This window comes from Triturus cristatus, chromosome 10 (genome assembly GCF_964204655.1).
Source record: "Triturus cristatus chromosome 10, aTriCri1.1, whole genome shotgun sequence".
NCBI lineage: Eukaryota > Metazoa > Chordata > Amphibia > Caudata > Salamandridae > Triturus > Triturus cristatus.
This window is the reverse complement of record NC_140593.1, coordinates 625,211,571-625,237,698: the sequence shown is the minus strand read 5'-3', so window position 1 is coordinate 625,237,698 and position 26,128 is coordinate 625,211,571.

Below are 26,128 nucleotides of genomic sequence, written 5' to 3'. Positions count from 1 at the left end.
GACACACAACTGACACACATGTACCTACCCCCTTCCTGCTGCTGCTTCTCCTGTAGGCGCCTGTCCATATCGGGGAAGACCACCGCCAGCACACGCTTCTGGATGTGGGTCAGACGACGGCGCCCACGGTTCTTACGGCTCACAGGTGAGTCCCCCAGCAGGACCCGTGCAATCCTCCTCATCCAGCACCGGATGTCCTGCCAGCGTTTCCTCACCTGAGACAGGCTCCGCCTCCGACCCTCTGTACCCCTCACGGCACTGACGGCTTCACTCCAGATCTCCCCCTTGGCAATGGCGCCTACCTGTGAGGATGCAAAAGTGAGAATACATTAATCCACATGAGCAGAGACACAGAGACACACATATAGAACAATCCTCTTTATGAACAGGCCATGGTATGCATGCAACTAATTGCACCTTTGTCATAGGGACATTATCCACTGTGGAAGGCCAAATGCACTATGTGCCATTGAAAGTACCTGGGTGGCATGAGGGGTACCACACACTCACTGACCAGGGATCACACTGTGCCTCACAGGCTACAACAGGATTATGTACAGCACCTCACAGCAGTCACCTGCCCCAGCACACTGATGCTACCTCATCAGAGTACACAGACACACACAGGTACAGGACAATCACATGGCATTGGCAACTGGGGGTACACACCTCACTCTGCCCATGTGCCAGTAGACGGGGGTGTCACAGGTGTGGGGCTGGCTCAGCACGGCATGCACACAGCACTGCTCCCTGCTCACATTGGATGGCCAGGCTACATCCATCCCTCATGCTGCTTGTGTGCAACACTCCCCATATGCACTCACCCACATGACAGGGGACTTACACACACACCAATGTGCAGGGGACGAACACCGCCTTTGGACACTCACAGCACAGGTACACTGAACAAACACACATCCATGGGTACTGACACCTGTCACACTGGGGGGAACACAGGATCACATCAGGACTGTGGAAACAACATCCCCGGGAGGATTATGCATGCAGAATGTGGCATGCACCGTGCATTCATTGTCACAGTAGGCACTATGCAAGTGAGGAGTGCACACAGGAAACACAGCATGCTCTGCATGGGTGACATCAGGCCTTCCACACCCTGGGACCCACTCCAAACAACAGTGCATGTCTGTCACACATGGATACAATGGCAGAAGTCACTGGCACACAAAAGGGGCACAGTCTAAGCTAGTGGAGTCAGCACTCACCTGAACCCCTGGTCGACCATACAGGCTCTGGAACTGTGGGAGGATCACATCTATCAGGGCAAGGTTCTCCTCCTGGGTGAATGGCTGTGACCTCTCCACAGTCCTGGACATGGTGCCAGAGGAATCACTATCAGCAGCAGTGGTCATGGATGAATGGATGTGCAGGCAAGTGCTCTCTCATGGGACCTGGCTGCCTTATATATGCCTGGCTGGCCTGTTCATGTACAGGAGTACTGATTGATTGGTCAGTCACATTTGCATCCTACGTTTCATCCAATCCCTTCAAACCTACCCCAGTGTGTGCCTTTGCATGGTTTCAGTTTTGATGATGATGTCAAGTCATCATCCACATTGCAACAATGTAGATTCTTTCAAACTGACTTCTGCTGGGCACCTGGTGCTCAAATTCAAAAATCTAACTCAGTCTCCATGGCAACCATCATGCATTTAGGCCCTTATACTTGTCCCTCATGTGTCCCCTATGTGTTTTCATACATATACACACAGGTACGGTGCGTTCCACGCCCTAGGGCACCCCCCAAGCAGTGATACGGACCGTACACGCGCTTGTACGGTCCGGATCACAATATGGGCGCTGGCGTATGCGTACGCCACAGTAGTACGGACCGTACACGCGCTTGTACGGTCCGGATCACAATATGGGCGCTGGCGTATGCGTACGCCACAGTAGTACGAACTGTACAAGCGCGTGTACGGTCCGTACTACTGTGGCGTACGCATACGCCAGCGCCCATATTGTGATCCGGACCGTACAAGCGCGTGTACGGTCCGTACTACTGTGGCGTACGCATACGCCAGCGCCCATATTGTGATCCGGACCGTACAAGCGCGTGTACGGTCCGTACTACTGTGGCGTACGCATACGCCAGCACCCATATTGTGATCCGGACCGTACAAGCGCGTGTACAGTTCGTACTACTGTGGCGTACGCATACGCCAGCGGCAATATTGGTCCAGGGACCCTATACACGCACTCCGAGCGTATGTACGGTGCGTTTCACAACTGTCAGTGGTAACAGGCGGCACACAGACAGGAATGGAGCGGTCAGATATTGCCAAGGGTGGACACCAATGCATTGTCTGTGCAATACCACATGTGTGTGACACAGGTGTGTCAGGATGTGATGTGGCACTTAACCCCTGAGGTGTGGGCAATGCACATGTACGATGAGCTGTGTACACATGTCGTGTGTGAGGGTGCGCATTGTACCACACATCCCCTGCACTCCTTTGACATGTGTGCATGTCGTACACACTAGTGGAGCCATGAGTCACTTGCATGTCCCAGTCACGGACACCCGCACCTGTCCCCTGATGCCAGGTACACGGAATATTACACATGAAATGTGTATGGCTGCGTTGCACGCTGCAACCATGTCATGTGTGTGGCATGTGTTTCCATGATTTTGCTGTAGGTGTGTGGTCCAATGCATCAGCAGTAGCTGCTGCCAACATGTGTCTGTGTGCAGATGGCCATGGCACACTGTTCCGCACACCAGCCCACATATGTGATTTGCCATGAGGTGTGTATGTATGCAACTACACGGAGTATCAACACAAGTACATATCCACATGCTCTCTATGTATGTTCTGTCTCGACATGTACTCCTCCAAGGCAATGTGTGTGGCCTGTCCTATTCCTATGACATGTGACCAGTGCATATCGCATCCAACAACCTGTCTGTACCATACGCATACTACTTCTGCACATGTGTGGATGTCTGTGAATCCTGTGATGCGTGTGCATGTTCACTTACACTGGCCCACAGCTAGTCTCATGCCATGTCATCGTGATCTTGCCCCCCTCCGTTAGTGGCTGTCCCTTGGTAGGAGTGTCTCCTGACTGGCGTACGTGTCCAGGAAATGTTGCACAGACCTGACTCAGAATGTGGCAAATGTGTATTGGCTGTGTAACATGTGCTCAGTGCATTGACAATGTCGTTGTACAGTGCTCACTCTTCGGTGTTCCTTCCATTTCACTGCAGGGCTCCGCCTCTCCCTCAACGTATGCCAGACATGGCTGCCCTGCATGAACGGGACTGTATACGCCGCTACAGATTCAGCCAACGGTTGATTGATGAGTTGACTGGCCGGCTGGAAGCACAACTCCTCCCGCGCCACAGGTATCCCAGTGCACTGACACCCAAGTTGAAGGTGATGGCAGCCCTACATTTCCTTGCCACGGGTACGTTCCAACATACCATTGCTGATGTCGGGGGCATGTCCCAGACGATGTTCAGCCGTGTTCTGCATGATTTCTTAGAGGCCATGTTGGTTCACCTGGATGAGTACATTAAATTCCCAATTCGTGAGCAGTTGACAGATGTCAAGCGTGATTTCTATGCCCTGGGAGGGATGCCCCATGTCATTGGGTCCATAGATGGGACACATGTTGCGTTGGTACCACCACAGGCACAGGAGGTGGTGTATAGGAATCGCAAACATTATCACTCCATTAATGCCCTTGTGGTGTGTCTGTCCAACATGGTGATTTCACATGTCTGTGTTCGCTTTCCAGGATCAGCACACGATGCCTTCATCATGAGGCGTAGCAGGCTGCCTGAAATGATGCTGCAGCTGCGGAACGAGCGAGCATGTATTGTTGGTGGGTAGACTCTGGCAGTTCAGTGTTTGGCGTCATCTTCCAATCTCACTGCCTGTGCTGACACACTTCTGTCCATGATGTTTCCTTGTAGGGGACGCTGGCTATCCCAACATGCCATGGCTGATGACGCCTGTCCGCAACCCCAGCACGGCTGCCGAGCACCGCTACAACAACGCACATGGGCGGACCAGGAGAGTCATTGAGAGGACGTTTGGACTTCTGAAGAGCCGATTCAGGTGCCTCCACAAGACCGGCGGAGCACTCCCATATGCCCCGGTGAAGGTGTGCAAGATCATCATCGTCTGCTGCATGCTGCACAACATGGCAGTGGAGGAAGCTGTTCCACTCATACTGGATCAAGATGACCAGGACCATCCACCCGTGGAGGATGAAGGCCTTGGTGACGGGGCAAGTGATGTGGAGGAGGAGGAGGCTGTGGAGGACATGCGGAGTCGGCTCATACGCAACTTCTTTGCTTAGTGGTGAGTTCCAGTGTCTGAGTGTGCACGCATTGGGCCGTGTGTGGCATGTGTTGCAATGTGTGTGTCCATCTGCATGTCTGCCAAGTGAGTCAGTGGTGTGTATTGAAGTGTCACTCGAGTGATGGCGCAATGGAAGGATGTTGTCTGAGGGTCATCATTGTCACCTGTCATGTTGACAACATGATACGTGTTGAGTACATGCTTGCGGATGTGCTCCTTTGGGCTGACTCCTTGTGTGTCTCTCTTCCACAGGTCCATGTGCATGCTGTCTGCTGGTGGCATTGTTGTGCTCCTGCTACTCCTCATGAACACAGCAACATGTGCTGATTCTGCGTCACATGCACGGGCAAGTTTAGAAATCTCCTTAGGGTAAGGGATGCCTCACGGCGTTTTGGGTGTGTGAATTGTTTGTAGTCTGTGTGCACTTCTCCGGTTCATGTGTGTTCCATTTACATACATGTGGATCCTACATGGGGAACATGACATGGGGCAGGCTTCACCTGGAGCCATGGTCAGACTTGGTGACTGTCATGTGGCAGGGGATTGGGGATTGTGATGAGGCCATCATTGTGTGTAACACTGACCTCGGAAACATACAGGTTGCACCGGGTTGACATGGTGTGTGATTGCCCCATCAGGGCCTCAATGGTGTATAGCGGCCTCTCCGTGGCAGCAGGGGGTGTTTAGCTGTTATCCGTCACTTGTGTGCCAGTTCAATGGAATACCAGCATCTGTGTTGCAATGGGGGGTGCCAGTGTTGCTCCCACATGTTCATCCACATGACCTGTGTATGTGTTGACAGAGTATCATTGTCATTCCAACACACATGACTAATAAATTTGTCCCTCTGTCTCCAAGGTGCCTCTTCCCTGTCAATGGTGGCCTGTTGCCACTGTGCGTGCGGCATGTCTGGCATAGTTTTCTGAGGTGGTGCATATGTGTCTATGTGTAGAGTGACAAGATGCTAGGGGTTTGTCAGGGAGTGGGAACTGTATTATGCACAAGATGCACATTTCCATCCACCTCAAGGCAAGAGAGACCATCCCCCAGGGCAACCACAACATCCGTGTCGAATCCTACCATGCAGTATACGGACATGTGCCTTACGACTCCCATGATACTTGTCCATATCCGGAGTGCATCTGCACAGCTCTGCTACTGCATCGGGCAACCAGGCCACATCAACGTCCAAACGGGATGGGGGGAATGTTTCACAGCCAGCTGCAGGATGACCTTCTCGATCCACGGCCACACTCATGATGCAGCCCACAACCCCAACACAACCATGTGGCACTGTGATCCAAAACTCCATTCTGGCATCTCCATGCATCCAACCTCGGGCTAGCCACCATTTTCAACATCCGCCTGACGCAAGCATGCAGGACATTGTAGGGACACATGTCTAGACATGCCTGGGAGCGGCAAGCCAGGGCACTCCACATGATCCCTGACCTCTGCGCATGACTGTTGCTCCCCTGAATGTGTCTGTAGCCACAGTTGTGCGGGAACCACTCAGCTGGTTGGGCCCAGCACAGGTGAGTATGGTACTCCATGTCTGTATCAGATGATACATTGGGACCCATGTGTGTCCTGGGCAAGACTGCGACCCCACGGTTTGGATGGTTGGAGTTAATTCTGAGATCAGGCATGCTTTGACTTTACGACACACACATGTATTGTAATAATGCAGAATCACGGCATCAGCTTGTAAGTGTGATTAATTTATTTGTGGTGGGGTACGGGTTTGTGGGGATGACAAGAGGTGCACAGCGGGAGTGTAGAATCCAAAGTTCACTGGGGGAGTTGGTATCCTTGCCGTAGCAAAATGTCAGAGTCCATGCCACAGTCTTCGTCAACATAGGTCAGACAGTGACCAGCAAGTCCATGTGGCAGAGAATGTCATGTGCTGCTATTGGGCCAGAGGGCCAGGTGCCAGGCCAGGTGACCTGGGAGATGGTGATGTTCTGCTGACTCTCACAGTCTTTTTCGTGGACGACCCACCTTCCTGCGGGGACCCTCGGAAGCAGTCCGTGACGATGTCTGTGACGCTCCGTCGGATGAATCCTCCTCCTCCTGATCCCTCCCTGTGTCTGGTAATGGCCTTCGCCTGGTGCCACAGGGAGGGTTGCCCATGTTGTCGGCAATCCGACGGAGTACACCGGTCATTTGGGTTTGCACCGCCACGAGCTCAGCCTGTCTATCCTCCATCCTTCCTTGGTGTTGCAGTTGACAGGCATGTTGCTGGGACTGCAGGGTCTTCATCTCCTGGAGGGTCCCCTTGATGTCATTGAGGGTGGACGCAATATGGTCCATGCCCCTGGTGTCACGCCGGTATGTATCCAGGATGTTGCTGACCTGGGACACTACCGGGTCCTGAGCTGCCTGGTCAGGTTCGCGCCTCCGCCGTCCTCCACTCCCGCCACCCCTGCCCACGTGCACCTGGCCTGCCGTTGTGGGTGCATCGGGTCTCCGGGACCCCTGAGGGATGGAATCTGCGTTGCCGCCTGCCTCCTCCTGGGTGCCCGGAGGACCGTGTCCCTCCTGGGCAGACTGGCTGGGTGGTCGTGTGCGGGCAGGGCTCCTGGACGTCTCCTGGGATGTGGCAGGAATGGGGGTGGTGGTTGGCACAGTTGTACCTGACGCAGGTGCTGCAGGTGGTTGGACACCAGAGGGGCCAGGTTGGTCTGGGTCATCCACGGAGTGGTGAGAGTCATCGCTGGCGGTGGGGTCCTCATCCCGCGGAGCCTGGTCCTGTGAGACTTCCCCCCCAGTGTTGGGGGGTGTTCGTCGACGTTGACCTGTGTGTGAGAGAGACAATGTTAACAGTGTCACATGTGGCATCCATGTTTCATGCATTTCTGATTTGGCACTCTTCCTCTGGGTAGTTGGATCTGTCTTGCATTCCTCTCACAGTGCACTTGTGCATGGGTATGTCCCTTGGCCACAGCTGTCAGGGCTTTACGCATGTGTGAGACACAATCTTAGTTGATGCATCTATTTGGGTACACAGTCAGCAGTGTGGTGTGCGGGCGTAGCGAGCCATGCAGAGGCGCCTTACGTGTTGCACTGTACGTGGCCAAATGGTGTTTTGCCAAGGCAATTTGATGTTGCAGGTAGGGGACTGAAGCATTTGTGACAGGGTTCTTACCGACACAGTGGGTGGGTATACTGGGTGTGTGGTTAGGTCTGTGCCAGCAGCACGGATGGACTCGTGCACAGATTGACACATGGACCGGTCTTCATCTACGGAAGGGGGGGTTTGAGGCACTGCCAGACCTGGTCTGCATGCACACAGTCCACCGGCTGACGAGTGGACATGGCCACACCACCCAAGGGTGATTTAGTCTCCCTGTGTCTCCCTTCCTCCCTCCCTCTGTCACCCTCCTCCCTCCCTCTGTCGGTCTCCCTCTGTCACCCTACTCCCTCCCTCTGTCTGTCTCCCTGTGTCCCCCTCTGTCTCCTTCCCTCTCATTCCCCCTCTCCCTCCCTCTCTTTGTCACTCTCTGTCACCTCAGGCCAGCTTCCTGGGCACACACAGTTAGCCGGTCTTTGAATGGCCATTGGCTTGTTCATGTGAGTTAGTCCCTGTTCTCCGGGCACCCATTGGGCAGTGTGTCTGAGTGTAGGCTGCTGCTGTGGCGGTGTGTGCTGAGACTCTATCAGAGCGATGCTTCTTCATTGTCTGCTGTCATGTGCAAATTGTGCCTTCAGACCCATGTCATCCTGCATGGCAGCCACCATTTGCAGGCAAGACAGTACTGTGTGGGTACACACAGTTTGTATGGCTGTGCCCTGGGCCATATGGGCTGAGGGCATTGTTTTGTGCTTGTGAGTTGCTCAATGTTAGTTTTGATGCCCCCACTCCCAGGATCGACCACATCCTGTGTTGTGTTGGTGTTTTGTGTGGCCTGTGACTTGGCATGGCCCTGATTGATGCATGGGGCATGGAGGCGCTAGTGGCATGTGTGTGTTTGTGGAGTGTTGTTGTGTGCGGTGGTGGCTTGGGGGGGGGTGGCATGCATGATTGATTGTGTATGGCATCCCCCCCATGTGAGGTGAGTTGTTTGTGTACTCACCAGGGTCTGGGAGTCCAGGCAGTCCGTGTAGTCCCTCCACCGCCAGCGTGGACATCACCTTCTCCTCCCAGGGATGGTATTGTACCGGTCTGGGGGGCGGCCCTCCTCCAGTGATGTTCCCCTGGTTGTGATTGTCAGTCATCTTCCTCTTGACCGTCCTCCGCAGATCGTACCACCTGGATTGGCACTCGTGCCTGGTCCTTCTGGTGGTCCCAACAGCATTCACAGAATCGACAATCCTCTGCCACATGGCCGTTTTTTCGGATATGCTGGTCTGTCTGACCAATGTCCCAAAGAGCTGTGGCTCGACTCTGAGGATTTCGTCGACAAGGATCTCCAGCTCCTCCTTCGTGAACTTTGGATTCTTGGTGGTGGACATGGCGTGGGGTGTGGGTGTGGATGGTTGTGGGGGTGTGGGTGTGGATGGTTGTGGGGGTGTGGGGGTGGATGGTTGTGGGTGTGTGGGTGTGGTAGTGGAGGTGTGTGTGTGAATGTGATGAGGGGGTGTTTGTGTAGGTGGTTGTGTGAAGGTATGCAAGTGTGAGGTTCAAGTATGGTGGTGTGGGTCGTCTGTGGGCTCTGGCAGCAGTGGGTCTGTTGCAAAGGCTCATGGTTTGTGTGTGTGGTCCATTTTTATTGGTCCATTTGTGGGTGTGGCTGTGTTTGAAATTTGTGTGGGTGTGTTATGAGGAGTGATTGAGTTTTGGGCCTCTGTTTGGCAGTTTGGCAGTTGCAGGTGAGTGTATGTGATGTTTGTGGGGTTGTTGGGCATGTTTGGTGGTGTGGGGAAACTCTAATTGCCTCTCCTTGTGTAAATATGGTTTGTCCTGGTTCAGTACGTGTGTTTTTGGCGTCAGTACGGTCCGTACATGCACTGGTGGGGGTACGGTCCGTACATTCCCTGGTGGGGTGTGGGTACGGCCCTACATACACGGGTGGGGGTTCGGTGCGTACATACACGGCTGGGGGGGTTCGGTGCGTACATACACGGGGGGGTTTGGTGCGTACATACACGGCTGGGGGGGGTTTGGTGCGTACATACACGGGTGGGGGTTCGGTGCGTACATACACGGCTGGGGGGGGTTCGGTGCGTACATACACGGGGGGGTTTGGTGCGTACATACACGGCTGGGGGGGGTTTGGTGCGTACATACACGGGTGGGGGTTCGGTGCGTACATACTCGGCTGGGGGGGGTTTGGTGCGTACATACACGGGTGGTGGTTCAGTGCGTACATACACGGCTGGGGGGGGTTCGGTGCGTACATACACGGGGGGGTTTGGTGCGTACATACACGGGGGGGTTTGGTGCGTACATACACGGCTGGGGGGGGTTTGGTGCGTACATACACGGGTGGGGGTTCGGTGCGTACATACACGGCTGGGGGGGGTTTGGTGCGTACATACACGGGTGGTGGTTCGGTGCGTACATACACGGCTGGGGGGGGGGTTCGGTGCGTACATACACGGGGGGTTTGGTGCGTACATACACGGGTGGGGGTTCGGTGCGTACATACACGGCTGGGGGGGTTCGGTGCGTACATACACGGCTGGGTGGGGGTTCGGGGGCGTACATACACGGGTGGTGGTTTGGTGCGTACATACACGGTTGGTGGTTCGGTGCGTACATACACGGGGGGGGTTTGGTGCGTACATACACGGGTGGGGGTTCGGGGGCGTACATACACGGGTGGTGGTTTGGTGCGTACATACACGGCTGGGGTGGGGGTTTGGTGCGTACATACACGGGTGGGGGTTCGGTGCGTACATACACGGCTGGGGGGGGTTCGGTGCGTACATACACGGGTGGGGGTTCGGTGCGTACATACACGGCTGGGGTGGGGGTTTGGTGCGTACATACACGGGTGGGGGTTCGGTGCGTACATACACGGCTGGGGTGGGGGTTTGGTGCGTACATACACGGGTGGGGGTTCGGTGCGTACATACACGGCTGGGGGGGGGTTCGGTGCGTACATACACGGGTGGGGGTTCGGTGCGTACATACACGGCTGGGGTGGGGGTTTGGTGCGTACATACACGGGTGGGGGTTCGGTGCGTACATACACGGCTGGGGGGGGTTTGGTGCGTACATACACGGGTGGTGGTTCGGTGCGTACATACACGGCTGGGGGGGGTTTGGTGCGTACATACACGGGTGGTGGTTCGGTGCGTACATACACGGCTGGGGGGGGTTTGGTGCGTACATACACGGGTGGGGGTTGGGTGCGTACATACACAGCTGGGGGGGGGTTTGGTGCGTACATACACGGGTGGGGGTTCGGTGCGTACATACACGGCTGGGGGGGGTTTGGTGCGTACATACACGGGTGGGGGTTGGGTGCGTACATACGCGGGCGGGGGGGGTGGTGGGGTGTTCGGCGCGTATGCGGGCACATGTCTCCATGGTTGCTATGGGAGTTCGGTTCGGACGGTGTTTTTTGCGTACGGTTGTGGAATGGGGAGGACGGGAGGGATCGTACTTGCGCTGTCGGACTTTATTTCTCCGCACGGTGGGTTTTTCGACCGGGGACGTGTCGGTGACTTTTCCCGACCCGAGGACGTGTGGGGAAATCTTCCCAATGCGATTCGTATGGACTTTTTTCCGTTCGAATCGTACTTGGCAGTTTGTACGCTACTTTGACGATTCGGACGGAAAAAAATCCGGATACGAGTCGGACGGGGAATTTTTTTACCGGATCGGAATTGGCACCATATTGTTTTCAATACTTTCTTAAACAGTATGTGGGTCAGTTTCCCCTCAGCCCTCGGGACTATTATAGCCTCACTGTTTAGGTCGAGCCTGGGCAGCACATGTGCTGCCCTGCGAGGCATGCTGTATTTAGGCAGAGAAGCTCCGCCCATTTCCCACCCATCTTTTCAATTGGCTCCTGTTACTATCCTTGCAAAATCTTTGCTTTTCATTTGTGAATAGGCTTAGTAGTCCCTTCTTGGTACGGCCTTGTCTGCATTTGTAACCTCCCATAACATCTGGACTCTTTACTAGTGCTGTTACGATAAGCAGGCAGAATATTGAGTTGGAAATGTCGACCTAAACAAATATCGAGTTGGAAATATCGTGACATAGAAATATCAACAGCAAGAATATCGTGGTCAAGAATATCGAATTTAAGGTAAAAAATATAATTAAAAAAAATATAGAAGTCATTAAAATCATTTGCAAAAATATAGTTGTTTAAAATATCGATTTTTTAATTAGTGTTATGTATTCTAGATTTTAAATGTATGTGATGTATATTTTTTTGTATAAGTATTGTTTGTTTTTTACTTATTGTGTTAAATGTTTAGGGGCCGATTCTGATCCGGGTCGAAAGGGCACCGAACGCGATCCGGACGGAAAAACTACGAGCCGTATGTGTGTTTTCCGGCTGACTCGTACAGCTGTACGAGCGAGCAAGTACGATGCGAGCTACATGAAATTCACCCAACTGCTCCGGACGTCTCGGTCGTAAGCTAACTGTGGCGTGCAATGGATGCGATTCACGACTGAGCCAGTACGATGCACGCATCGGACAGCCTGTGCGAGCCGGAGTGTCTGGCTCACAAATCGTCCGGGTGGTTGCATTTGGGGGTCCACGTCGGACCCCCTGTCACCCGCAGCCCTACGACTCGGACACAGGGGGAGACCCATGGGTCTCCCCAACACAGGCATGTACAGTGCAGATGGCAACGATGTGTACCCACTGTAGGGGGCGCACTTGTCCACGACGTACCCATTCAGTTAATGGGAGCCCATGTACGCGTTGTACGCCCGGCTTCCATTGACTTCTATGGGAGTCCGACTGAACCGAGTCCGGCAGCATACGGCCACATCGTACTCGCTCGGTCGGACTGCAGGACTCCGGTTCGGTCGGAAAACTCTCTGGATCCGGCTCGGTCGAAGTGCTTTCCGACCGGGATCGAAATCGGCCCCTTAGTAGTTATCAATTGTATTTTAATTAAATGTAGCATTTTTTAGTTTCGTAGCCGGTTGTGGGTTTATAGGAGAATAGGGTGGGAAGTAGTTTAATTATAATAAATTAATGAATATTTTCATATTTAATAATATTTATTTAATTGAGATTTTATAGTGTTAATTGTGGGAAGTAATTTATTTGTAATTAATTATTAATTGGTTGTTAATGAATATTAATTAATTAATTGGTAATTTATTATGGTAATTGTGTACGTTTTTGCAGGTGCGGGTTGTGGGTTTTAAAGGAGTAAAGGGTGGGAATTTTATTTTGATTAATTATTAATTAGTTGTTAATTTATATTAATTAATGTATTGAAAATTAATTATGGAAATTGCATAATTCATTTTAGGTGTGGGTTGTGGGGTTTATAGGGGTAAAGGGTGAGAAGTAATGTATTTGTAATTAATTATTAATTAGTTGTTAATTAATAATAATTAATTAATTGAATATTAAATATGGAAATTGCGTAATTAATTTTAGGTGTGGGTGTGTGGGGTTTATAGGGGTAAAGGGTGAGAAGTAATGTATTTGTAATTAATTATTAATTAGTTGTTATTAATAATAATTAATTAATTGAATATTAAATATGGAAATTGCGTAATTAATTTTAGGTGTGGGTGTGTGGGGCTTATAGGGGTAAAGGGTGGGAAGTAATTTATGTTTAATCAATTAATAATTACTTGATCATTATTAATAATTAATTAATTGATATTTAATTAGGGTATTTGTTTATATTTTTGTGTGTGGGTTTTACTTTTATAGGGGTAAAGGGAGAGAAGTAAATTATTTTTACTTACTTTATAATTAGCTGTTAAAGACTATTCGTTTTTTAATTGAAGATAAGTTTTAATTTTGCAATACTTTTTTTACAGTTCAAGTTTAGCTGTGCGTTGTAGGGATTATAGGGGTTAAATGTGGGAAGTTAATTAATTGTTATGAGTTCTACTTTGTTTTTTTAGTTAATATTTCTTTAATTGGTAAATAAGTATGTGAATTATGGAGGTAATTGTTTTTTAAATTTAGCTTTGGTTTGTGAATTGTATGATGTTATGGGGGAGAAAATAAAAAAAAAGGTAATTTATATAATAATTAATGTTTTTGTTTATAAATAATTTGTCAATAAAAATATGTATTTGTTTCAAAATTATTTTTTATGTAATTTAATTTAATATTTGAAGGTATTTTTCATATGTATTTAACATGATATGATTTTTTAAATATTAAATATGTATTTAAATTTTTAACATATTTAAATATGTTTTTATTCATTTTGTTTTTTAATATTTTTGTTGGTAATATTTTGTTTGTTTTTCATTTTGAACTGACTGTAGTAAGAATATTAATTGTTACCCATCCGCAAGCCAACAATTTCCCTACTGTTGCACTCACTTGAGTGGGAATAGAAATGTTACCCCTCCGCTATCCAACACTTCCCTACTGCTGCACTCATTGGAGTGGGAATAGTCATTTTTACCCCTCAGCTATCCAACACTTTCCCTACTGTTACAATTATTGGAGTGGGAATAGCAATTCCCACTCCACTGCCGCCTCTGGTGCAGGAAACCAGGGTTCGAGATTCGAGGTCGCTTCCCATCCTGTGATTCTGGGCAAATCACTTAATCTCCCCGTACCTAAATGTGTAATGTAAATACGGTGCTATGTAAAGCGCTCCAATACCTTCGGGTCGAGTTCGCGCTATATAAATATGCAAAAAAATAAAAATAATAATAATTTTTACCTTTCTGAAATCGAACACTTTTTCTACTGTTATACTCACTGGGGTGGAAAATAGTTATTAACTGTTTCAAAGTAAATATATATTAATTATTATGTATTTGTGTTTACCTTTTTTTAGTTAAGTTTATTTGTTATGTTTGTTAAAATGTACATAAAATCTACTTTACTTTTTCATATTAATTTTATTATTTAACTTATTTAATATGTATTATTTTATATCATATATATATATATAAAAATCAATATTTTGTACAACTATATTTTTTACATCGATAATTTTTTTCTCGCTATTTTTGTACTTACCTGTTTAATTATAGGGTGTTGATATTTTTCTTCCTATATTTTATTATCAATATTTTTAACAACTATATTTTGTACATCAATATTCTGTCAGTGAACCTGTTGTTACATTGTCTGCTTTATGTAGTCCGTGAGCACTATTTTCTTTAATTATCTTCCCCTATTCCACCCACGACCTTGCAGCACGCCGCACGCTTTTATATTATTAGTAATGTATTTATTTAAATGACAGCACGGTCTGCTTTAACTATAGCGGCCGCACTTTTTAAAAATATATAATTATTTAATTTACAGGTAGGCCGCTTTCACTTTAGCAGCCGCGCTTCTTCATTTATTTAATTAACTGCACGGGCCGCTTTCATTTTAGTGGGCGCGCTACAGAAGCTTTCGTAAGTAATTTTTTTTTTCACTTTGTGTGAAAGCGCCCCATACGTGCTTTCACTTTAATGTTGGCCGCGCCTCTTTCTTTAGATGCTGCTCGCTGTAACCTAAATATGGCAAGCAGCATCTAAAGAAAGGGGTGCGGCCACCATAAAAGTGGTCTCACATTTACGCGAGATAGAGCTATTGGCATTAAAAATAACAATGCATTTTTATATATGTGTCACTTTTAAAAACACATAAATAATAAACATTGTCATTTACAATGCCAATAGCTTAAACGTTTTGCAAATGCAAGACCAATTTAATTAAAAATCCTTGTTTTCTATTGGCTATTTGATAGGTCCTTCTGTATTTAATGTAATGCGTGAGGGACTATTTTACAATCAGCAAGTGGCCTAGTAACACTGGGGAGAAAGTGCTGACAAAAGCATCCGAAAATGAATGCCACAGAAGACAAGGGTTGCTTTATTTTTTTTGGCATCCATTGTTTAGATACTTTGGTCTGTGCTCACAGACATGCATTGGCAAGGCCAATAGCACCCTATACAAACACCAAACCATTGGCTTTGCCAGTGCTTGATATTCTTGGGAATATAAAGTAGCCATAGCACTATTCCTTTCTACATTTGCCTAAACAAACCTTGGGACTCTACAGGGTTGATTGATATCACCAATCTCTTTTTAATAGATATCTTACCGCTATTGTGCTTGAACGAGTCACTGTGTTTGTTTTGCAGACAACGGTGATGACACATATCTCTTACTCAAGCTACAGTTGTGATGGTGAAATGATGATGCAGTTTTACCAGTTGTGTGACTATTGCAGATAAGTTCATATCTGGATATAAATTAAAACTGAAATCTTGCTTGGGGTTGGCAACTATTTTGGTTGGTCCAAGGAGTGATGACCTGCAGAAATGCTTGTATCGCGCCCTTCTCCAGTGCCCGTGGTAGAATTCCCTACCAGTAGACAGACTGAGTGGCTGCCCATTCTTGTACTGATGGGGTTACAATTGAAATTTGGTACTCCGACCGTGTGGTGCGTATTACACCGACTTCGTGGTGTGGACTGGGTCAATTTTCAGGGGCTTGTCTCCCCCCATCCCATCATACCCCAGATTAATACAAGGCCTCTGCCTCTTCCAAGCTATCTGGCCTGTGGAGCCAGCAGACCATATCATGGCGGTGTCCTCTTTGGGACTTTAAGGCTTGTCCCCCCCCACACATTGACTTCTCGATATTGACGTACCCGACCAGGATCATACTCGCCTCCTCCAGGATCACAATCTTTGTCCTGATGAAGATCTCAAATTTGTGAGATCGAAACGCCATCGACCTCTTGTTACAATTGAACTCCATTATTCTTAAAATTGTGCCAAGGAGTTCTGTTTATGTTGTCAATGGGATGCATGTTTTTAATGCTTTCTTCACTCACCACATCACGCTCTTTCTCACTTTTTTGTGAGCACTGGATCTATAATCCACTTGTAATTAAAATAATAATATTGATAAATAAATTACCTGCCCTTCAAATGTCCACTTGTGTCCCTTCCTATGTTTATCTAGAAAAGTGCCTTATGCCAGAGGTCAATTGATTAATAATTTTCCTTAGATAACAGTTCCTTTTTTAGGTCTCGCCTGAGCCAGCGCATGTGCTGCTCTGTGAGACATTTAGTAAGTGGGCTTTTAAAAGTCCTACCACAGCTTTTTGGCTGGCATAGAACGTGCGGTTACGCGCACAATGACGAGCAGATGCGCCATCTGGCTTTCCTCTCTTGTCATGGTGCGCACACATCGCACACCACTCGCAAGCCTGCTTTCACTTGTGCCTCGCTCCACCCCTCCCCCACCACAGAGCGCGTCCCTGCGATCGCGATCACTTTCGCGACCGCACGGCCGTGTTACCCACGATCACTTTCGCTTTCACAGCTGCGCGGCCGTGTTACTTTCACGGCCGCAAATGCTTGTTGTAAGATTTTTTGTAAGCTTTCCACCCACCATTTTTAGTTGTTTTTTCAGTGTCCTGTACACCTGCCTATGCATGTTTGTGTCTCACTTTAACATGTGTTGGTTTATTCTTCAAATTAGTGCTGTGCAGTTCCCTGTCAGGGTGGGCTCTGAGCACCAGTGTGTTCCTTTTTTCAGCGACTGTGTCTCCCATTTCCAGCGGCCGCATTACCCGCGATCGCGATCACTTTCGCTTTCACGGCCGCGCGGCCTCGTTACAGTGTGAGTGTATTGTCTGTCCCAGCGTTAGTGTGGTCACTATTGACTGATGCAGAGTAAGTGGCTCTCCTTCGGTGCTTGGATAGTTCCTGCCTCTCTATAGGTCTATTCTTGGTTCAGTTGAACCGTCAGCCAGTCCTTTGTCAGTCTGTGCCCTGACTTGGTGTCACTACAGTGTAGCCTTGTCTTGCTTGGAGTGATTTCCTGGTCCCCAGTCTGTCTTTCTGCTTGGTTCTGAGACATGTACAATATTAATTACACACTGTTGCCCGTATAGAACCCAATGTATATCATACCTGATGTACCTCAGCATGCCTCACTCAGCAAAGGCCTTTTATACAACTTTTTTCAAACTCGTACGCTAGTACCTTATGACATGGTAATTTGTATCAGTTTATTCTACAAATATCTATGCAAACCATTGTAGTTACTTTTGTGTAATGTCCCCATCATCCTAAACATAAAAATATTTACAGCGGAAACATATGACATGTTGTTGGTGCTTATTCTTTTCTGCAAGGTTGTTGTATGACTAGGGAGAGAGTATTTGCCGCTCCAGCTTCTTGTATTAAGCATCATTGTGGTTTTATTCTAGAATGCATCTACAGGAAACATTTTACCATTTGATATGAAATTAGAGTTTGTAAAATGGCAGATGGGGAAAGAAACAAGATAGATGGTATCAATGAAATGGTGTGAAATGGTTGTTCCTCCGCCAGCGATACTCTTAATGATGCACGGACTTCTGTACGTCTTGAAGACATGATGCAGAAATCGTTAACAACATAAAAATTAGTTTCTTCCAGTTTACTGGCAAGTTCCAAGCAGGCAATTATGTGAATCTTGAAGCACTGGGCTCTTGAACCTAAGTTAATTTTTTAGCCATATCTATTCGGAATTTTAGGGGCTGTCTGTGAACTTGGTTCTAGGTCTTCTCTGCACCTAAAAAAGTATATAAGTCTATTATACAATTTCGTGTATGCTTGTAGCAATTTTTTTAGATTTTGGCATGGAAACATAGTACAAACAATTGGCTATACAAAAAAGGCGTTTAGTCAAAATCCAAGAACATTGAAAACAAAGAGCAAATGCTTTGCATAAAAAAATATACCTAAATGTATATCTGCTCTGGTTAGTATCATCTTACTAACATAGCAATACAAAACGTAATTTGAAACTTCAAATTAATTTAACTTAGTAAAGTTGGGCTTGCTTTCAGCATGCTATGTTATGTTGTGTTGCTATGTTGTGGTATGGTCATATCTAAATTTATGATAAAAACATAGTTCAGGGGCACAAAGTTGCCAGAAATGTTGAATGCTGAGATTGAATGGCAAATACAACAAGCATTGGCATAGCCAATAGGTCTCACCTTTGGGACTTTATAAGTGTTTTGCCAAGCAACAGTTGATGTTGTTGCACCAAGGATATTGTGCTGCATAACTAAATACTTATAATGTCCCAAAAGCGAGACCTATTGGCTATGCCAATGCTTGTTTAGGACCTACTGGCCGTATAGGAACCATTTTTCTTTGAAAATTAAACTTCTCCAGTGCACAGCATGAAGAACTGAACTCAATAGCCTTTATTTACTCAGCGCTCTCAGTGATTCCTCAAATAGTCTGCATTGCTAAGTTGTCTTCTTCTAGTTATTCCTTCCAAGGATAATTCTTCCTTTTTTTGTATTTCTATTTATTTGCATGTTCACAGAGTGCTCATAACATGACCTGATGAGCCTCTCACTATTAGAAAGTGGAAAGCATTTAATGTAAACAGAAAACCCCTGTTGACCAGTGCTACAGTGATGCAAAGTTTCATGACAAGAACAGGCAGAGCAACACTCAATGAAAATCCACTAAGGAGGGTGTGGTATTGGCTTGATGAAAAAATACAAAAAATCTCACATTGATAGGCGAAGAGCCCTTTGAGAAGGCCAAAGCACGGTGAAGCCTTGGTGGCACTTGAAATTCATACAGGAGAACTGGGGCCATCTCAGGTTCACAGGAGCACCAGTTTGAAATTGCTTCCCGGTGGTTCTAGCTGCATTGATCTTTCTGGTAAGCCTCAGCTACCTCCACTTCTGTAAATAATGACACTTTCCTGCACAAAAACAATCATTAATGGAGTTTTTCTCATTCTATGCATGCTGCAGAATGCAGCACCCATAGGAAAAGAAAAGCAGCATGCATAGTAAAAGCAGAAACGAGGAGAAATAAAAGTATTTCCCTTCGTTGCTCCAATCTAACGCCTCCTTTTGCATGGTATTCGCTTTTGGCACTGCCTCAGATTTATATCTTTGCAGATCTGGGGCAGGGTAAAAAAGCAATGGGTTTTGTGGTGGAACGCCCACAGCAACACCCATTGCATGTCCCTTTCACGCTGATACCCGCGTTAATGGGTACCATATTTACAAAGCAACGTTAAGCCATGCAAAGTGGCTTAAAGACACTTTATAAATAAGGTGCAGGGCATTGCACCACCAGAACGTTGATGAAAGTGACGTTCCGGTGGCACAATCCCCTTGTAAATATACCCCTGAATATCTAAACAGGATGTGGTATCTGTGCCTTGGACATCTGGGGCTCTCCATAGTGACAACAGAATGCAGTCACTGGAGTGACACCCATGTCACAGGTGGGGTTGGAATGTTGCTGAGCTTAGCTGCTGGGCTATGGATTGGATCTTCCATGTGAAGAAGATTGGATCTTCTTCACATGGAATAAATTTACTCTTCAAATCTCATTCCTGCCTTGACTGATCCTTTCAAGCATCTCGAGCACAGGATCTTACACTGGCGTAGTTGGGAGCTCCAAGGACCTGAGGAAGAAGATCTCAACAAACCACTGTGTACTTCTCGCTTGTCATTAGACAAAGACTTCACCCCTCTTAGCGGTTCAGAAAGGTTGTGAGTATTTAGTCTATGTTGGGGGATTTGTGCATTGTCGTCATGTGTGTGAGGTTTTAAACGCCTCAATTAACTTTACCTCTTGTGTTACAACCTCCCCATGCTGCTCACCTTAATTAATTTTTCCATTTGCGCTACAAACGTCCGGGCTGCTCCCTCAATGTGTTTTCAAACTGCTTCCCCATTCCTGTTATTTCCTTGAGGTTTCTCTCTGAGCAATCACCGACCACAGCGTTTCCTCTTGGAAAACTCAGCAACCGTAGCGCTCTCTCCCAAATGTGTGAAACAGAAAGTGGACTCTCACATAAAAAGGGGGAGAGCTGCATGGCTTTGGTTGTCTCGGAGCACTCACCATCTGCAGCGCTCCCTTTCAACAGCGTGCAAAAGCCGAGCCTTGTCTTCAACGCAGGGGAAAGCTGAACTGCTAACTCCTCTGTAAGTCTGCAAAGCCTGCAGACTAATATCGAGTTCAAGACATTTCCTGAGCGTGCGGCATGAAGGGTAGCCAGAAGCTGAACCGCTAACCTCCTCTATATCTGTCTGGATTCACGTATTACTCCTGCTGAGCTCCTAATTATTCGTTCCTCTTCTAGCACACCTGTTTTTGAGTGAGACTCCTATTGCCTACCCAGTGATAGGCACACTGAAATGTTTCAAGCTTCAGCCTCACCTGGTTGAGTACTAGGATTCTCGTTGCCTGCTTAGTAACAGGCACACTGAAATTATCGGACCTTCGTCTCACTAAGAGTTACTTATTGTGTTCTATTATTTTTTGGGCGGGGTTGCTTTTGGTTTTTAGCCTGCTCAGAGACAGGCACACAGTTACTTTCTTGCTGCCTTGCATGTATAGTGATGGGCACACTAGACTGCTGAGTGGGTTACTTACCCCATCTTGGTACCTTTTGCTGGACCAATTATAGCTTAGCCACTTTTGTTGTGTCCCAGTTGAATGTGAGCATTCTTGTGTTCTCTGCATATTTTTCTGATTTTATCTAGCATAACGCAAAATGTTACTGCACCTCCCTTCTTCCTAATGACCCTAGGTGATCCCCTATCAAGTGGCAAAAGTGGAAAAAAGAGTTTGGACAGTATGCAAAGGTTTGCGGGGCCTCGTTGAGTGCAGAGCATAGGTCTTCCCTTCTTCTGCATTGTTTGGGATCTGAAGGTCAAGAGATTTTTGATCATCTCCCTGAACTTCATGATTCTGAATCAGAGGATTTGAACAAGTATGACATTTGTATACAAAAATTGGTTACACTTTTTCTTCCAAAGGTCATCACAATTCTGGAAAGATATCATCACAATTCTGGAAAGATAGCATTTTGCAAGACGAATGCAAATCAAAGGTGAATCGGTTGAGTGTTATATTACACAACTAAGGAAGCTTGCTCCTCTTGCAAATTTGCTAATCTGCTAGATGAAAGAATAAGAGATCAATTCACATTAAGGTGCAGTATGGAGAAAGTAGAAGAGGAATTGTGGATGAGAGATGAAACTGCTTTGGATGAGGTGATACAAGTTGCTAAGAGGGTGGCACATTCAATGAAATGTGTAACCACCATCAAGAAGGACAAGGTGCAAACTGTACAAGTGGTGAAAGATAGTCTTAAGAAAGCTAATGTAAAAATTGAAGGGAGTGGAGTAAATAACAAAGTTACAACACGTAGGTGGTACAGATGTGATAAGACAGGCCATTTGTCCAATGACAAGAATTGCCATGCGTTAAAGGCTGTTTGTTAAAAATGTTTAAAAAAAGGCATCTTGCCATTGTATGCAAGCCAAGACAATCTACTTCGAATGTAAAGTGTGTTCAAATGGAGGGTGTAGATGAGGATTTTGTATGTGGACAGATTGTTTTGCAAGTTGGGGATGCAGATGGTAAGAATAAATCCTGTCCCATCAATACCATTTTGGTGGAAGGGAAGTCCACTAGGGTTATATTCGATTCAGGGGCCAAAATCACAATTATTTCAAGGTTACTTTTTCAAAACAGGTTGTAAAATAAGATTTCCCTACATAAACCGGATATAAATCCATATGATGAGAAGATACTTTGTAGGATTAATAGAGTAAAAACAACTCTATGTATAAGTAAAAATATACGTCTCTGAAAAGGGGGATAGCATTATAAGTTGGTTTCACTAGGGTGAGTTGTGCGTGACCCAAATAACAATCCTCCCATACTCTTGAAGGAAAATGTGAACATGATTCATGATAGTGTACTCCATGGTAACGAGGTTGAGTGTGAGGTAAAAAGAGATTTTCCCAATGTGTTTAGGGAAAAGCTTGGGTGTCTGAGAGATACGCTGTGATGCTGGGGCTCAACCGTCATGCTGCAAAGTGAGGAATGTACCGTTGGCAAATAGAGATGAAATGCAGAGGGAGATTGAGAAGCTCAAGAAAGGAGGGTAAAAGGACTGAATTGACGGCCCCTGTTGTTGCTGCTCGGAAGCCCAATGGCAGTCTTCGCCTTTGTGTAGACTTAAGGCACCTCAATAGGAGTGGGATAGTTGACCGGAATCCCCTTCCTAATATATCAGAGCTATTGGTGTTGCTTGGTGGAACAGGGGTGTTTAGCACTATTGATCTAGAGTCAACTTTCAACGTGCTATGGAGAAGGTACTGAAGGGTTGTGAGGGTGTCTGTGTCTATCAGGATGACATCCTTGTGTTTCGGAAGGAGGAGGAGGAGCATGGTGTTCGTTTGAGGAGTGTGCTGGGAAAGCTGAATAGCTCAAATTTGACCCTTAAGGCAGAAAAATGTCAATTTGCCACCACCACCATTAGTTATATAGGTCACACATCACTGGCAATGGTGTGATGCCAAAGGCGGAGTTGGTGAATACCATCTTGTGCATTTGTTCTCCATCTTCCTGTGAGGAGTTGATGAAGTTTTTAGGCAAGATAGAGTATTATTACAAGTTTGTGGCAAATTTTTCAGAATTAAGTGTGAACATGGGGTTGCTTGTGAGGAAGGGTGTTGAGTTTACTTGGAATGATGCCTATGAAAAGGAGTTTACGGTTTTGAAGGTAAAGCTTAATATGGCTCCTAAGCTTCAGAGTTTTGACCAATGCAAGGAGTCGATAATTACTATGGATGCTAGCCTTAAGGGTTTAGGTGCGGTGCTTCAACAGAGAGGGAGAGAGGGCATGAATACCATCATGTTTGTGTCACGATCGTTGAAAGATGCCGAATCTCGGTATTTGGTAATTGAACGTGAGGCCCTTGCTGTGTTCTGGGCAATTAGGAAGTTAAAGAAATGTTTGTGGGGCATTAAGTTTGTGGTGAGGACAACCACAAACCTCTCTGTGAAATATTCACTAAGAAAGGCATTAATCTAGCCTCTGGGAGGATAGCAAAATGGGTAATTGCCTTACAAGAATATAATTTTGACATGAGGTACATACAAGGTGTTGAGAATGGTGTTGCTGACACCCTGTCGTGGTTAATTGAGAAGGAGAGTGATGTACAAGATGAATTTCATCACTGTGATGAAGATGCACTTGTGTGTGATGTTTATGAGGAGATTGTGTCTGAAGAACAGTGGCAGGAGGAGTTGATTGCTGATCCAGTACGTGCAGAAGTTTTGCTTCTGTTTAAAAAGGGGTAGCATACCAAAAGGCAAGCTTCTGAAGAGGGAAGGATGTTTTGGTGTGTTAAAGATGAGGTGGGCAAGTGTGGAGACATGTTGCTTGGGGGCACAAGGTTGATTTCCCCGGTGAAGCTTCAAGAAAAGTTGATTTATTTAGCCCATATTTCTCATCTGGGCATGTCCAAAACTAAGGAAAGGTTACGCTCCTTTTATTGGTAGCCGGGAATGGACCTACAAGTGGAAAGGATTATGCAGGATTGTTTAACATGTTCTATGAGTGAGAAATCTAAGATGGCGAGGGTTCAGCCCATGGCTGTCAGGACATTACCCATAGGACCATTGAAAGAAATTGCCTTGGATATCCTTGGTCCTGTTCATGGGGAGGGACAGCAACACTATGTCATAGTGTTTATTGATATGTATTCGAGGTGGCCAGAAGTGTGCTTGATGGGGGAAATTGAAACCAGGCATGTGGTTGAGTTTTTGGAAAAATTGATGGCAAGAGAAGGATATCCTGATACTCTATTGACTGATAATGGTGTTCAACTTCTCTCCCGAGAAATTGAAGCATTTTGAAGAAGAAGCGTGGCATAAGACACAAAAAATGTGCTCTCCATCATCCAGAAACCAATAGCATGGTGGAGAGATTTAACAAAGTACTAAAGGAGACCATTGCTCTAGCAAAAGTCAATTGCTTGAACTGGACAAAGGAATTAATGAGAAAGTTGAAGTGTACAGATTGACACCTCAGAGCACGAATGGGAAATCCCCATTTTCATTATTCAGGAGGAGGCTTTCTAGTACTATGGTAGAACCATCATGGGTGAGGGATTAGGAAGGTGCAGTAATGGGGAAGGAATGTACCGATGGTTGGCGTGAGAGGGAGACTAAGAACATTTTAGCTAGAAAAAATCATTTTGACTCTAGGAAATCTGTAAAGACAACTGTAGTTGTGGTAGGAGACATCGAGATGATTAAACATTCAGGGTGGAATGGTAGGAACTGTAAGTTTTCAAAACCCATTCGGGTTCTCAAAAAGTTTGATAATACAGTCAAGACGCAAGACCACCGCATTTGGAATTTGGGTAGTATTGTACTGTTCAAGGAGCCTGAGTGTCTCTCCAGTAGATGGTCGACGGGAGGAGATGATTGGAATGGTATGAGTGTGGATGATAGCAATACTAAGGCCATTCCCAGAATGTCTTCAAGAATCAGTAGGAAACCGCCCTATCTGGAAGATTTTGTACAGTGAATTTTATCCTTTGTGGTATCTGTGCCTTGGACATCTGTGGCTCTCCATATTGAAAATAAAATGTAGTCACTGGATTCGCACCCATGTCACAGGTGGGGTTGGAATGTTTGGGTACAAAGTAGACCAACTGTTGCTGGGCTTAGCTGCTAGGCTATGGATGGGATCTTCTTGACATGGAATAAATCTACTCTTCAAATCTCATTCCTGCCTTGACTGATCCTTTTGGGCACAGAATCTTACACAGGACCAGGAACACAAACCACCCTCTCCTGCTCATGCTTTAGGGAAAACCAACCCCATGTTCCCCACAACAACACAAATTCACTTAGGCAGGACCAGGGAACTAACGCTGTCCCTCTACTGCTCATAGATCAAGGAAAACTAACTCCACGCTCCTCACTAAAACACAAATTCACTTAGGCTGTACCATGGAACTAACTCTCTCCTTGTACTGAATAACTTCAAAATCAGAAACACTCACTTCACCCCCATGCCTCCAGACATGACTGGGGGCTTCCCCTGCCCTCTAAACCCTGCGCTCACCTTCATCGACCACGTTGTTCCCAGGGAATGCCTGCTTATACACTGCATGTTGTCTCGATCAGTAAAAACAGCTCAAAATGCCCCAGGATGAGCCTTACTTAAGATCGGAATGCTGAACAAAATTGCACAGTTCTTTTGCTTCAGGCTGCCTCAGGTTGACTCAAGTCTAATTGTCAGTAACCGGTTCGCTCCCCTGCCTTGTTGTAAAAACTTACCTCACATTACAGATTTCTTCCAACAGACGCTATGATCCACTTTCTGGAGCTGCCGACACACTTCCTGTGTTGTTGTAGACGGCCACACAAACCAAAGAGCATGGATTGCAGCAATTCAATACAAAGTATCTCACACATGTTCCATCCCTTTTTTTTTTATAATTTGTTTTTTTTTATTAAACAGACATTGGTGTAAATAGGACAATAGAGAGGATCAGACAATGTATACATTACAGTAGGTACAAAAGAAGAGTTCGACAATCAGTCAAAGTCAAAGTCAAAAGATTTGCTTTATTCGGTTAATATTTAAAACCATCAAAGCACGGTACAATAATTCATGGTACGGGCAGGTACAAAAGAATTTCACAAGAAATACAAAACATTGGCGCAATACACATTAAAAGTATGTCCAATAAATAAATCTAATTAATTACAGTTCACTAAAAACATTTCTACATCACATTCCAAGTATCATAATTAAAAAACGGTACTCCGAAGGCCTGGGGATCATTACTAATAGGATCAAACTCTGTTTCTGCGCCTAATGGCACCTGTAATGAAGCTTGCTACCCCAAAACATACCACAGGGGAG